Below are 15602 nucleotides of genomic sequence, written 5' to 3' on the forward strand. Positions count from 1 at the left end.
GTCTCTACAGTTATTACTTTTTTTCTTTGCCTATAATCTGTTTATTAGCAGTGGTCCCAATCAATTTGAGAAAGATTATTCTTGTGCACTTAGAATGTTATTTCCAGCTCCCCAGAGTTACTTTAAAATATCTTGCCCACTCATCAGAATCAGGGTATCTTGCAAGAACAAAACAAAAAATGACTGTCATTTAATCAATATTTGCACTACAACCAGATAGATAGATATGAAAGTTTATACCTCTGATTTCAGTGGATTATATTTACAAGTATGAAGTGATCAAATATTGGGTTTAACAGAATATTTGTTTTTTTAAGCTTTACACTTTATCTAACGCATATACAGTGATGGAAATTTGATCCCCTCTGTTTTTGATATTCAGATGTGAGTGCTTTTGTTTATAAAACCAGAACTATACCATTCTTATACACAAAGGTGGAATATGTGTGCTCACAGACACCCCAAGGTTTGCAGAAGTAGTTTTTTTTATTTTGTTAACAAAATAGACTCTAAAGGTATAAGGCCTGAAAAATACAAAGACTGAATGTTCACTGGCTGTGAAACACCTGTTGACTGCTCAGATAGATAAATGGAAAATCAGGTGGGAGTGGGAATGTAATGCAGTATCATGGAAGAGGACTTGCCTGAGTGAGCAGGTACACTCTACACTGGAACAGTTTGAGTGCCTATTTGCATAATGCAATAGGTTTATTAACAGTTTAAATAGTGCAAAACCATGAAAACTCTTTCTGATCTGATTTGTTTTGCACAATTACTGCTGCCCACGATTACTGTTTGCACATTTATTGCCTTTTTAAGCCATGGTGAGTCACTGCATGTACTAGAAAGTCTTTAGCCATGGTTGATCATGTCTGAACCTAGAAACCTTGGGTTATGTGAATGCTAAACAACTCTTACATAATGCATTGTCTGTTGCTATGTGAAGGCAACTCTCACTTAACCCATGGGTCCCTGGATTCAGATGATACAACAAGCTGTGGTTTAAAAATATTCAGAATGACTATCAGCATGCATCACTTAAATACAGGCTGTTCAATCATGCAAACTGGCCAAGCAGCTAGCCATCAGAAACTAATGTTTTTCAAAATTATTTGCTTTTTATCTACTTTTTTCACTCTCACATAGATACTTAATGAAGGGCATAACACAATCAAACAGCTGAAGCCTTGTTTGTTCTTCAGTACTTTACATAAAACATTCTTGCTGAAAGAATCATGGAAGAGAGATATCCTCAATTTTTATACTTCTAAGTTTTGGTATTATGAAGGAAAAAGGTTTAATATTTTCATGAACATACTAGGAAAAGATAGTTTAATTCTCCATTGCCAATTTTCTCCCTCAAGCTCATCTGTATTCTACAGTCACACAATGCAGATTTTACTTAATCTTTACTGCTGATTTGTCAGCAAATGAGTCTCTGAATTACAAACACCAAGCAACTCCATATTCATTTGCAGTACTTCAACCTTAATATTTGTCTCTTTATAATCTACATGTATGTTTTGCAAAACTACTTTCTTTAAAAAAAATAATCTTGAGATGTGTAATTACTTCTTGCCTTCCATTTTAAACAGTTTTACTTATTGCAAACACTTAAAATGGTGTGTAGAGATCTTATTCTTTTAGGTTTCTCAGTTATAATTATTGTTATTATATAGAAGCAAAGGTTTAATTAAATCTGCAGGTGCCGCACACATACAAAGTGGTGAATTTTTCTGAACTGTCTGTTAAAAAAAATAACGGTGTTTCCATAATATTTCCGGATATTAAAACAAAATTTGTGGTTTCGTGCTGGGTCTGAGAACACACAATAAGCAGAATAACATGAATCATCACCCTTAAGTGAGGGAAGAAAAGCCGTAATTTGGAGTGTTTACATGAACAGACTCCCTACTGACTAATGAGAAAAAAACCCAAAAGGTCTCACATCAGTCAAGAAAGATAATTTCACCAACCACACCCTCAGTGTCAAAAGCATCAAAGCAATAGTTAAGGGGGGGGGCATCTGTGTGTGTGTGTGTGTGTAACATGTATTTTAATAGAAAAGTCTTACTAGTAGTAAGTTAGGAATATACACAATACATAGGGAGGACATTTCTTTATGATTCTATCGAACAATAAGGTCAGATATTATTCTGAGCATAATGGTTAATACCCGCCATTCCAAGTTCTCCACTCTTACTAGGAGATTTATTAGTGACCCTTGCAGATCATGAGGCTGATTGGGAAGAATGAAATAACAAAGTGGCAGTTCAGAGGGTAGTTGAGCTCTCCTGCGTCCTAAAACTGCATATATATATCGATGACCAAAAGAGTCAGAATGAAATGGTTGAATAGCAAGGAGATTTTATTCAGTGTCTAGCAGTCCACATGCCTTTTCAGTACTTCACACACATCTCGATTAAAAGCAGAAATGAGCCTGATGGCATTGCCATTCAGCCGTGTCCCCGGCACGCATCTCAAGAACCCTCTACCAGCCAAGGCCGAACTTTTGCGATGCAAAGCCTGCTCTTCTCAGGGCCAAAATAGACACTGCGTAACAGCAGCTCTGACTTTTTCTTGAGTAGATGCAGACCAGCTTTTAAAAGACCCCATCCCTACCCTATGCTAAGGTCCCAATTCGGGAGGGAGGGAGAGAGGGAGGGAGGAAGGGAGAGAGGGAGAGAGAGAGAGAGAGAGATTGTTGTCAGAAATATTTTAAAGCCTTATCTATTTGGCCTTTCACTTCGCCTCCCTGCATTATTTAGTACCCTGAAAAATCAGGGACAGGTGACAAGGACATAACAGGGGGGCAAGTCTAGCGATCTAATTCCCAAGCTTTGCCTCATGCAATCCCAAGTGGAAGAAAAGTGAGTGCCTGATGCATGAGTTAACCTGTGCCCAAATAAGGAGCAGCAAGTAACACTAGTTGATGTAAGAAGAAAGAGCAGGCCTCATTCGGGGTTGTTCTACATAAGTAGCTCCAGAAGTGGTCACAATTGTAGGATGCAGCCTGCATGTGTATGAGACTAGAAATATATTCAAGGACATGGTCTGCTCAGTCCTCTCCTGGCTTCAGTGTGCACCTAGTTTAGATCTGAGATTTCTGAGCCAAATAAAGGTTAGTATGAACTCACTACTGGGTTCTGCATATCTGCACTACAGCAAGATCAGAAAATAAGGGTTTGTGAAAGAATCGCCTATTTAGGTATAAGCTAACAGCAACTAGGTAAGAACTGTGGTGCCTTTTTCCTAACAATGGTCTGCCCAGCTTATGATCCACTAACCAAGGGAGAGGCAACTCCCTGCAGGCCGCATCCCCCACAAGTACTATAAATAAGGGGGGATAAAAATGAAACTAACACACCTTCTGAGTCCCAGAGGATCAACACCAGCATGCAAACAAACCAATGCTTTGGGCACTTTGTAACAGCTCTGGATGCTGGTTTGTTTAAAAAAATATTAAACTTCATTCGTTCATTCACTCATTCATTTAAAGCTTTTGTATCCCGTCCCCTACAGAACATCTTGGGACGTCTTATAATAAATTTTTAGGGTTCTGTCAAATTTTGGGGGATGTCAGAGGTTGCACTCAGGGGCTGTGAGGAATTGCATATTACCCACACCTACACTAAGCCAATACCCAGCTTCCTGCTTTGCAGGCTCCCACAAGAAGCAAGCAAGCATCACATGTGTTAAAGGCCTGGTAGGTTATTATACGTGGCTGGTGGGTGATGAGTTATAAATTGCATAGGGCCAGCTGCAGGCGATTTGCCTCTACCATTTCCTGACCTGTCCCACATTGTGAAGGCCAGGCCACATCTATTTTCAAAAGAACTCTGTAAAGTCAGAACTCCTAAACTCAACAAGTAGCAAATACTGCCTGGTCTCCAGGTTTTCTGGAAGCAGAATTTAGGAGTTAGAAGATGTGAAGCAGGGCAGAAGAAACTATTTTATTGATTACTCTTTCCTCCTGCAGCCCTCTTTACTCAGTGAAAATCTGCCTTAGAAGGTGAAGAGACTCTCTGAAATCGTGTGGGAGGTTGCATGCTCTTCCGCAAGTTGAAAGCAGCCCTCCACTTTGTGGAAGAACATGTCTAGACCCAACAGAACATTCTTGTTCTATTTTTTCGACAGAGTCTGTTATCTAAAATGAAACCACGTCTCTTTTCCAAACTCAGGTGTTCTGCTGCTCGTGTATTCCGGATTCATCATTTCCATCTCATTTGCCAGCTTGCTTGGTTCTGCACTTCCTCCGGTTGCTTCCAGCCTACATGTAGCAGGTTAACTTAGCAACTTCCTCCTGTTTTGCCATCACATCACAGGCACCCTGCTAAGCAATGTAGTCACTACAAAATTGTTCTTTTGACCTTTAAATTACTTGTTCCCTTTTATTTAATAGATTTGCTTTCTCCATACAAACCTGGCTGTTTTCCGAAATCAGCAGATGCTAGTCCCTTTCCCATTTCTAAATATTTTTAAGGTTGCATGAAGAGGTTTTAAATAACTTCATGTTCAGCTGTGGAACATACTGTCAGTTGCAAGCAGAAAGCATTCCCAACTTGGGGGCCTTTTAAATCTAACCTTAAAAATGATTTCTTTTAGTCAGCATTTCTAGAATGATTGTTTTAGCATTTTTTCTGTGCTACCAGATCTAATTTTAACTTTACTGATTGTAAAGCACCCCTGGGATGCAAGCATGAAGGTCGCTACTGAAATACAAGATTGCAGCATACCGTAAAATATTCAGCTTACACTGGAGAAGCTAAGTGATACCCAGTAAATTTTTGCCTGTAATGCAGTTAAAACAGCAGCAAAATAAATATCTATCTATATCTTTCACTACCAAAATCAGAAAATAAACTCAAATTCAATCAGAATGGTTATAACATAATATAAAATACTTTTTTTGAGGAAACTGACTCTTTCTGAAAATCAATGCTAATAGAACAAAACAGGTACTGCCTATGCACTGAATCAGCACAGACTAACAGATAAACTTCCTATCTTTAAAACTTCCTATCTTTCTAGTTAATAATTGGCTCTGATCCAAGGATATATAACAATGAAAACTGTTTGTTTATTTATTTATTTAAGAATGGCTAAAGAATACTACATCAAAAAATACCAGAGCATTGTACCATAAATTAAACTGCAAACCATTTACAATAAAGGCAGAAACATCCATGAAACGGTGGCTGGAATTTAGTCATTAGCCGAGAAATTTTCACTGTCTAAAAACAAAACTTTCCAGGAAACATAGAAAATAAAGGAACATTCTTCTGGGCCTGATCTCAGTTGGTAGGGCATTCCACAGAAAGAAGCCAACACTCTGAAGACCCTACCCTCAAATCTCTGACTCAAGTAGTAGCACCAGGATTGCTCTTGCAGAAGACAGGATGGTAAGGAGGAAGGTATGTCCATAAGGTTTCAACTTGTGTTTCTCCAAGAGAGAAGTTTCCACACTTCATGGATAACCCTGCTCATCAAAGGGTCGTTAACTTTTTTAAACAGTCCTTTAAACATCAGCCCTGAATTGCTAAGATAAGCAGGTGATAATGCTATAATGGTGCTGTGAAAATGGATTTCTCCATATCAGGCTAAATGACACAGGAGTGGCCAGACTGGGTTGTTTTCCTAGTTGGTTGGCAACTCTGGATTTAAAGCCATGAGTTCCCGTATGAATTCCAGTTAACCGCACTGACTCCTCTTAAATAGTGGTGGATACTCATGACCTCAGGTGATGGGAAAGGTTTTTCAGCCCAAGGACAGCATTCGTCATGGTTTTGCATTATGTTTGAATATGGCCATTAAATTCTAGTACCAACTCCATCACCACCTCTGGGTTCCGGCAGAGGAGGGTCTACACTTCCACTGATGCTGCCACACAGCTTGTAGCTGGTGCTACTATACAAACCTCTCCCTCTCCTTAATCCATGCCTCAGCATAGACTAGAAATAACTCATCTCAAAACTTCAAGTTAATAAAAATACAAAGGAAAAAAGCTAGACCAGGAAGACAATGTGTCATTAAACACACAATTCTCAAAACAGAGAAAAGCGCATCCTGGCATCCAACCTCCTGCTCATCCCAGCCCCACGGGCCCTTGGGGTTGAATCAGTACTATTGGGGTTGAATCAGTATTATCAGAGCTATCCAGTACTATACATTATCTGGAGAATACAGTGGGAAATAGAATACTGAAGATTGTGGATCCACCAAATTATTCAGGATGCAATCCAAGTAGGCTGCAAAGTGTTCTTAAAAGTTCTAAATAAACTGTGTGAGCTGTCAACAAAACAAGGTTCAACAAAATTAAGTAGGACAGAAAATGCAACCTCACATGGCGTATCAAGACATGAAGTCAGAATATTGCACCAACAGAGAGGAGATTGGCATTTTCAGCAGTTAACTTTTTGTAATGCCTAGTTTGCTCCATAGCTTTACAACATTCCACCCCAATCTTAAACACACAGGGATTCAAGAAAATCCTACCATGAGCACATCAGGAAACCAATGAACCATATACCAAGCTTTAAACATGACTCATGTTTCAGCAGAAGGGTTCTTAAATGTAAAAAGAACAGAAAATAACCTAGTTCATGTGGAGACCTCTATCATGTGTACCTCTGGATCATTCTTTGGAATTAACAAGCATTTCAACAAAACCATATTCCACCTAGTGCAATTAGGATCATAAAGCCAGGCCCATGACTGTGTTTTTAAATGTGACACAAACAGCCAGTTTCTAAAATTATTTATTCTCACTAATAGCAATCAATTATTTAAATGTGACTTCAAAATGAGAATGAAAATCATCTTACTAATTTGTACCAGTTGCTAGAAACTGAATTTTGTGCATGGCAAATGCAGCAATACACCATAATAATTATAATATCAAGTAGCACACAGGATATAATTTCACTTAGTAAGGCCACCATTTTCATGAGTGACAATAATAAAGGTAAACAATAGAATAGGTATACAATGTGGACATTACTACTGCATTTCTACCAGGACCATCTGAAGTAATTTTCCTGCCTGAGATGAACAAGAATGGGTCCCCACCACCCATTCCAGGTACAGAAGTCACATAAGAATGGCAGGGTCTGATGCACCTTCAGGATTTATGAGTGAGAAAAGTACTGCACTGGGGCAACAAACAACATATACAGGAGACGATGCATATATAGATGGCCATGCCTAAATCCCACTGCAACAAAGTGAGCATAAACACTTAACTATGCATTTAAATCTCACTGATTTCCAGGCACTTAACTTTCTTTGGACTGCGCCCAGTTTTTCAGTCCTCTGATACCACTCAACTTCTCCAAAATCTATCATAATGTCAAGATATTGGGAAATTACTTACTGTGATCAATGTGGTCAGTTCTGTGGCATCACTGTATCGCAAACTGCAACACAACAGAAAAGTAATGGTCAGCTGAATCATTCACAGTTGATAAACAATCGCATCAATTGCAATATGCAGGGATTTCTATGAACAACCAGGAAGGATCTGCGGATAATGAAGACATAACAAGTACAGCACCACCACAAAAACAACGCAGATCAAAAAGCATTAAGATGCCGCAGGGTGACTCTGTGTGGACTGTACCGTAGGCACTTCTTTCTCTCCCCTGCCACCCACAAGCCTAGTACTACTGTGCCAATCATGCTAATAATAATCCATGTACTGTAATAACCTACCAGTAGCCCATGCCTTCAAATGCTGGACACCTGACAAAGCCCATACCCCAAGAGGAGGCATATTAGAGCCCCTTCTAACCCTGCTTTTCCTTCTTCCTGTCACTGCCTATCCACCAGCAGCTTCCATTGAACAAGTTGTCTGCATGGAAGCTGAAGCCCCCATGCAAATAACTGGGGACACAGAGGCCCATTTGCACAGTCCCTGTCCATCAGAAAAGTGGCCAAAGCTGGACACCCCTTCCTGTAATGCCTTCTCCTTTCAATGGGAAAGCCGTCATGCAAACAAGCCTCATTTGGTCATTAAGCCTCATGCGATTAATGGCTGCAGGAGAATTGGAATCATGCATACGCTGCCTCTCTCACTGCGCTTATGGGGAACTTGGTTGTATTGATCAGAGCTGAAAAACACAGGGGGCGCATACATGCAATGCACACAGCAGGCTTCCTGGTGGATTAAAGGGGCAGCAAAGTGGGACCAGTGAACACAGCTCACATTTAGTGGTGCAGCCAGGTTATTTTAGACATTGGACCGTTGTCTTAATGCATCCTTCTTGTTGTCATCTAGATGTTTTGGACTACATCTCCCAACATTCCCAACCACTGGACATGCTGGCTAGAGTTGACCAGAGGTAGTCAAAACCATCTTCGGGGCACCTGTTTGAAGGAGGCTGGTCTAAAGATATTGTACTAAGTCACTTGCAAACACAACTATCATTACTTTGTCTCACCCTCCACTCTGCCTAGCATATTTTCTGCATTCCGTACTTTACAAATGCTTTTGCCACAGCACAATACCAATCATAATGGCGGGGGGGGGGGGGAGATAGAGAACCTTTATATCCATTTCATTAGAATATGTAGTTTCGCACTTTAAACTCATTTAAATCATGGCTTCATCTTGATCACACTGGAGTTTGCTTTTGTTGCCCTGATGTTTAATGAATTTACTTAAGAGTAAGCAACATTTTGCTCTAGAAGTATATTACACTTTTCTGCAAGTAAGAATAATAAAATGACTGTCTGGAACCATGTACAGGTCCAGCTATCTGCCTTTTTATTATAAAATGTTCCCCAAAAGAAGAAAATATGTAGTCCCCTGAAATTCACAGGGGTTAAGTTCCTAATGCACGCGCGAATTGTGAAAACGTGGGGGGGGGTGGCCACACGTGCGTGTTGAGGCAGGGGCGGGCACACATGTGTAGAGATCATTTTCTCCAAGCGAGTCCAAACTCGGAGGAAACAATCTACTTGTGAGTAAGCCGCTGCATGGCCAGGCACCAGCTTACTCACAAGGAAATCAGCTTGGACTTGTTCAGAGAAAAAAGAAAGACTGAAGTCGCAAACGCTGAACCGCGACTTCACAGGGGTATACTGTACTGTCATGCAGTGTCAGCCCCAGTGCGCCTCAATGTGTCTTTGTTGGTCCAGGGCACTCCCAGCCTGCCCCAGATCACAAGTGGATCTCTAAGAGGTGAGTAATGGCAGAAGATCCTGGGTTTCAGGTCATATCCTTGCTTCATCACTGCCCTGTTTCTCCTTCACACAACTATACATCACTTAAATATGCCTACTGGCTGTAAATATTGAGACATTAAATTCGAGCCTCAGCTGCATTATCCCAAAGGTGGAGCGAAACACAGTGTCCCTACCCCAGAAGGGTCAAGTGCAGTCAGAAAGATTCTGTTCACTTCATTGTGGCACATTAGCACATGGCACAGAGCAAAAGAACTGGTATAAAACAGGGAAAGTGGTTTAATTCTACTTCCTGCTGGTAAACCCTCCTGCTCCCTGAGTTAGGAAGTGAGAAGAAAACACTAGAAAGACCAATAACAAAGATGGAACAAAAGTACTGACTAGACTTGTTCTCCTGCCTTTAACAACAACTTATCTGCAGACTTCAGCAGCTAATACTTTTTATGGCATGAAAATGTATGCATTATCACCTGCTAATGCCTGAAGATCAAGCTGCTGTGAAAGGCCAGTGAAGTAAAGGCCAGAGCAATCCTAATGCAGAGAGTTTCTTAGTCACTTTCTCATATTCATTCAGACTGCTGCCAAGTTGCATCTCTCACATCTTCAGGCAGAGCATGTGTGACAAGATTGGCCACCAGAGAGTTCCTTTTCTACTGTATTTTCTTTCTGCATTCTGAGGAGGGAATAGCAATAGCAGCCACAGCAGCCCCATATTGTCACAGTATTTCCTAGTTTTCAGGAGAAGCTACTCCAGCATCTAATCTGGCCTTTGCAGTCCTCAACTTGATACAAGTATGCGTATGATGTAGTTTTACAATGCATTTATGGCTCAGATTATGAGAATATCTATTCCATGCACCATCCTGAAAATGACATCTCCAAGATCTTCTAAAGGTCACCTTTGAAGTCAAAAGCCTGTATTATGCAAACCCAGCACCATACATGAAAGAAGTTAACAAAACCAACCTTGTAATGAAACATAACACACTAAGACATGAATGATGTAACATAAGAATATTTTAATAAAGCCTACCAGGAAACAGAGAAAGGACTTCACAAGACCATCTGCTCTGACTGAAATCTTCCAATAGAAATGGAAAGATACTTCATCTGTCACCCTTGCAAGAATAAAGGTGACACCAAAATGGAATGGTGAAATTACCAGGCAATGTCATTCTGCAAACATCACTGAAAAGATTCTTATTTGAAATTACTCAACAGGTTATACCTGCTATCACCACACTTGTTTGGGAAAAAAACTGCACCATCTGTATAGCACTGACACAGTAGAGCATGATAAAATATTGTTCATTCTGCACTGCGGAATTTGGAAGCAAGGACAACAGTTAACCAGTTTACAATGGCCACACACACAAGGCAACTGATATAGAGGGAAAAGATTGACAATTCTTTCCAAATATACTGTAGTCTGTCTCACGATGTCCACTGTACTTACATGATCATGTTATTTCATATAAGGTAAAGAGATGGTTTCCTCAAGGCAACCTAATTACCCCATGAATTGTGTTTATGAGGGTTGTGAATTAACTCCTCACCAGCCCTGCAGTTATTGTGTGTGTGGTGGGGAGGAATCTGGAAGATCCAGGTTCTGATCCTCACTTGGCCACAAAGCCCAGTAGTGGCTTTGGGCCAGTCACCGACTCTTGGTCTAACCTACCTCACAGTGTTGTTGCAAAGATAAGCTCGAGAGGAAGAGGAGGAGGATTATGCAAGTTGCCTTGAGTTCGTTTAACAGAAAATTGATAGGATATTTAAAATATTTATAGTGAATAAATAAAATAGTAGCAACACTTACACTACAGCCTGTTTAAAATACACTAGCTGTAATCCAAGATCCTTGTTTTATCTGTCATAACCAAAGCACTGGACTTACCAGAAAGAACTATGATCATATCTGACCTCTAGCTTACCAGGTAGGTAGCATATAATGTAGTAAATAAATACTAAATTAAAACTTCAGGATTTACTGAAAGAACATATTTTTAGGCAAGCATGAAAGATAAAAGGTTGGTAGTTTGTCACACTATCATCTTTATATTTTAAAGCATTGAAATTTTGCTGTTTAATACTTTGGGAAGCACAAGAGGCAGGTAAGGCTGGCTCTTGTCTACCAGATTTCAATCTGTGGTTCACAAAACTCACTGAAATCCAAGATGGGGTAGTGGCAGGGAGACTATTATGTTTACTACAGGACTTGGGGATAAGTTCTAAGGGCTCTTTATGTGTCTTAGGTTGCAGCTGTTGCCTCATTCCTTATGAAGATAGCAAGGGGCTTTCTCTCCTCCCAGTGGCACGGGGAAGCTCCAGGCCAGAGGGCAAGGCTTTGCCACTGGATATGCAGGAGCACAGAAGGAGTCCAAGCCTTTGCAGGCCAGGGAGCAACTTCTGCTGGCTGGAAGGACACCATGCTTCCCAGAGGAAAGTCTGAAAGACAGAAATCAGAACTCATCTCTAAATTACCTCTTTTGCCAATTTACTTTGCAGAAATTGTACCAAAAGATTAACAATAGCAAACAACAGCTGCTTCTTTAAAACCATAAAACGTGGTTCTGGAATTGACCTTCAAAGAAAATCCCATGAATCAAGCCTGTCCTAGGCAAATCATAACCTCTGAGAGCTACACTGTCCACCAAAATGGATTCACAACAAGGATTTTACTAGGATTAAAGAATTTGCCTCTCCGAAAACAATGTTTGACGTGAGATCTGGATTGCCTTTAGCTTGAATAGGGACCTGAATAGCTGATGTGTTGTCTGGCCTTAATGGTACTTCGGTAACAGATTATCACTGCAGGATAGAAGAGTCCCAATGAAGAGGTGAGGAGTTGCAGGATCACCCTATAAACTTTGCTCCAGCTGTGTGCTCGTCACACCTTCCACCAGCTGTGTGAAAAGATCATATAGATGTACAGCTCCGCCACAGAAGGAAAACTCCCAATGGGCCCAGGATGCCTCTTTCTATAGAGGTGTTTTATACATACACCTCTGTTCATGTGTGAGCAGTAAGTCAATTTGCTGGGGGTTCTGCCATCTGTGGCCCTTTCATGCAGCCTTTCATTCATCCAGTTGTATGCACCTGTTGATTCCTCTGCTGTGCGATTTTTGTGAACTACATATTTCTCTGTACTTTGAACTCTGTGCTTGTCATACACAACTGCGCATGTGGCTTGTGATTTGGTCTGTGTGGGGCCATGTGAAAGCTTTCCCACATGTCTGCTTTGTATTCCTGTGCATATTCACTGTTTAAGTTTGTGTGATCATGCTTGTGCATGCACAGGGTTGGTGGCGGATGGATGTATAACTCTGTGCTTCATCAGTTTTTGAAAATGCCAGCACCCACTGAAAGCCAGTTATTCATTCTTTGTCTACAAGAGGCCAGCAGTCTCAATTAACCTGTTTTATATTACTAGGATTTCTTCTTTCCTTTTGATAGACTTTAGCAGTTTTTTGTTCACACCTTCAGTTTGCTGCTCTTGAGAACTGCTTGCTATACATTGTTAATCACAGCCAAGGGCATTTTACAAATAATCCTGCACTTCAAAGACAGCATGTCCATATTTCACATTTTTAAGAAACTGCTCAGCTATGTTTAGAAATTGATCATTTCCTTGCGCTTTACCATTGTTTCCAAAGCGTGCTGCACACTGCAAGGTCACAAGTTAAAAATGATTGACAAATGACTGTTAACAAATGCCTTCTAAGGCAGAAGTTAAATATATTCCAGCCTCTCACCATAATTAGTAAAAATCGTCATGCTCTCATTATATTCCTAAAATAACCCTCTTTAAGAGAAATGATCATGCTGGATAGACTCTGGTTAAGATTTCAAATGATAAAGATTAAGACTACATAATATATTTGCATTATGTTCTACATTATGTATGAGAAATTAGAAGTTCTTATGTAGTTTAGCAGAACTATGGTTTTCAGAACTATGTCAGTTTTATTCATTCCTACAAAGACCATTTTGTTCAACACCACAACAGCTTACTTGGTTTTTAAGTGTTATTAAACTCTTGCACTAATCTCTTATTCACTTTGGTCTGTTGTACTTCCTCTGTGTTATAATTTTTGAAAATAATTACCTGCATCACATTTTAGGTATACAGTGCAAATAATAATAATAATAATAATAATAATAATAATAATAATCAGTTGAATCCAGTCTTAGTTATACTTGATCCATGGAAATCAATGAGACCAATGCCATGATTAACTTAAATGCCAATTTTTCTATGGGACTATGTTAAGGAGCTTATTTTCAATTTGTTATTGTTTTTTAAATCTTTGAACTGTTACTAGAATGTATCTTGGCTTTTATTTTTTATTTTATACTGTAGCTTTAAACTTTTATATTTTATCATGTTGTGGTTCATGCTGTTAATTGTTGTGAACCACCTTGAAAGCTTTAGCTATTGGGACAGTATAGAAATACATAAATGTAACATCAGTGCCTTTGGATTCAACCCAATACTTTGAATTCATACAGTGCTTTAGAGTGTTCAAAGCGTCCCATAAGAAATGTAAATACTACTGACTGGGGTGCATGAAGAACAGATTGTCTCTGCAATGGGCATGGCCTTAATATAGAAGGGAACAGGGAGTACTTTACACAGAATATTGTAATGTGTATCTGTCACGTCCTTTAATCTAACACAATTCCACAATTTCTGAACCATTCTGGGTTGCAAGATATAGATCATACCCTCAGTGCTGATGTGCCCTCTGGCCAAATGTCAGAGGAATGTCCTATGTAGATTTGCTATTCTTTCTACAGAGTACAGATAGTAATGGTGTTAAATCAGATTTGCTGCATCCTGAGAATCAAACCATGCATTGACAACAGTGTTTTGAAAAGCAAATAGCAGCCAGAGTAAGGAACTTTTAGGTGGGAAACCAACATGGAAATTTAGGATGGGAAGCATATGACCTGGGTGCAGCTTCTTTTCTTAAATTGGCCAATTTAAGCACACTTTTTAGCAAGCAGGAAGAACATGACACACTCTTTGGGTCTGACGGAAAGAAAATGTGTTTAAGGCACTTTCACAACACTAGGAGCCAAGACAGATGCCTGAGATAATTTTTTTAGGTAAGCAGCTAATCAAAGGTGGCTATGATCCAGGCTCACAGCTGGCTAGTAGGAGTGTTCCCCAGTCTCCTGTCACTGTTTGCTTGAGCCAGGATAAGTAGCTCTTTTGAGTCACTTTCCTTCCCATGAGCAACACGTGAAAAGTGAGTTCCCTGTGCATCAAGGGAGGTGACCACTTACACATTGCCAAAACACAGGAATTGCAGCATCAAATAAAGTGAAAAGACGTATGAACGTTTGCATATTATTTGCATATGTTAATATATGTTGACATAATGCTGGCCATTTAGGTAGCAATGAAATGCATTTCATAGTGGAGAAGACTGTTACCAGGTGACTTTGGGGTAACTTCAAGACACCTGGCAGCTTGCTTACCTCTGCTCTCCATGTTGCTGCTGCTGACATTTCCTGCTTGTTAAGTAATTTAATCCTGAGAAAAAGTACATAGACTGATCAGTCCTTCCCAATCCGGTGAACTGGATTACATGTCCCAGCATGATCATTAGTCATGCTGACTGGTTATGATGGGATCATGGTCCAACATACCCAGAAGAGTACAAGCTTAAGGAAGGCTGCAGTAGATTCATTAAAGGAATTTGACTTAAAGGCCTACCTCAAATCCAATGATTTCAATAGGTCCACTCTAAGTATGACCTATGTATGGATCCAATATAAAATCCTAGGCTGCAACCAAGGGTTTATCTAAGGTATATGCTGGTTACATAAATTAGGAAAAGAATTGAAGATAGATCTTTCTAGTTCTCTATTCTGTGTTTTTATTGTTTTGTTCTGTATTTTATAACTATTTGTTTTGCATTTCCATTTCACCACCCAAAAACATGTGATTGAACCTTTTTTCTGCTTTAAAGCTTCCTTTGTTCAAAACTTTCTTTTATCCACAGGTGCTAAAAGTGAAGCTGCAGTAGCTGGAGATCAGTTGACTCCTTTGCATTGCCTTGGGACTGTTTCTGCATTTGGAGGAAAACTGCTAAGCTGCTCCAAACACAAGGGATTTACAGTGGGATATAAATAACTTCTTAAAAAATCCAAATGCTAGAAATAAGAAACATGTGAAATTTAGGTATACAGTGGCATGGATATGATTTAAAAACAAAACACACCTGGACAAGGTCTACTGAGAAATGAAAGATAGGTGAGCTTTCAAGCCCTCAGTTCATTCCTTTGCCAAAGTACTTGGCATAGATTCTTGAGCCAATACATTTGGCAGCCATTCCTGCACTAATGCCCAATTGTCCCAAACTGGGATTTTGCCAGTTTTCTTAGGAAACTACTTTGATGCCCTTATAAAT

The 15602-nt window shown here is 39.8% G+C and overlaps 1 protein-coding gene across 2 annotated transcripts in view; it reads right to left on the minus strand.

Annotated features, from left to right (window-relative positions):
* The window catches only part of LOC123021762 (bromodomain adjacent to zinc finger domain protein 2B-like), a 153232-nt gene extending 145011 nt beyond the window's left edge, over positions 1–8221 (minus strand). Inside the window, exons 1-2 of one of the 2 annotated variants that reach the window (XM_044426811.1) lie at positions 8204–8221; positions 7373–7415 (exon numbers count right to left, since the gene is read on the minus strand). The gene's annotated coding sequence lies outside the window, so the exon portion shown is untranslated. Of the gene's footprint in view, positions 1–7372; positions 7531–8203 lie in introns of those variants that run through there. The other variant, XM_044426809.1, reaches the window with a different exon arrangement.
* Between the last annotated feature and the right edge of the window lie 7381 nt (positions 8222–15602).

Source organism: Varanus komodoensis, unplaced genomic scaffold (genome assembly GCF_004798865.1).
Source record: "Varanus komodoensis strain SLA01 unplaced genomic scaffold, ASM479886v1 scaffold183, whole genome shotgun sequence".
In the NCBI taxonomy this organism is placed as follows: domain Eukaryota; kingdom Metazoa; phylum Chordata; class Lepidosauria; order Squamata; family Varanidae; genus Varanus; species Varanus komodoensis.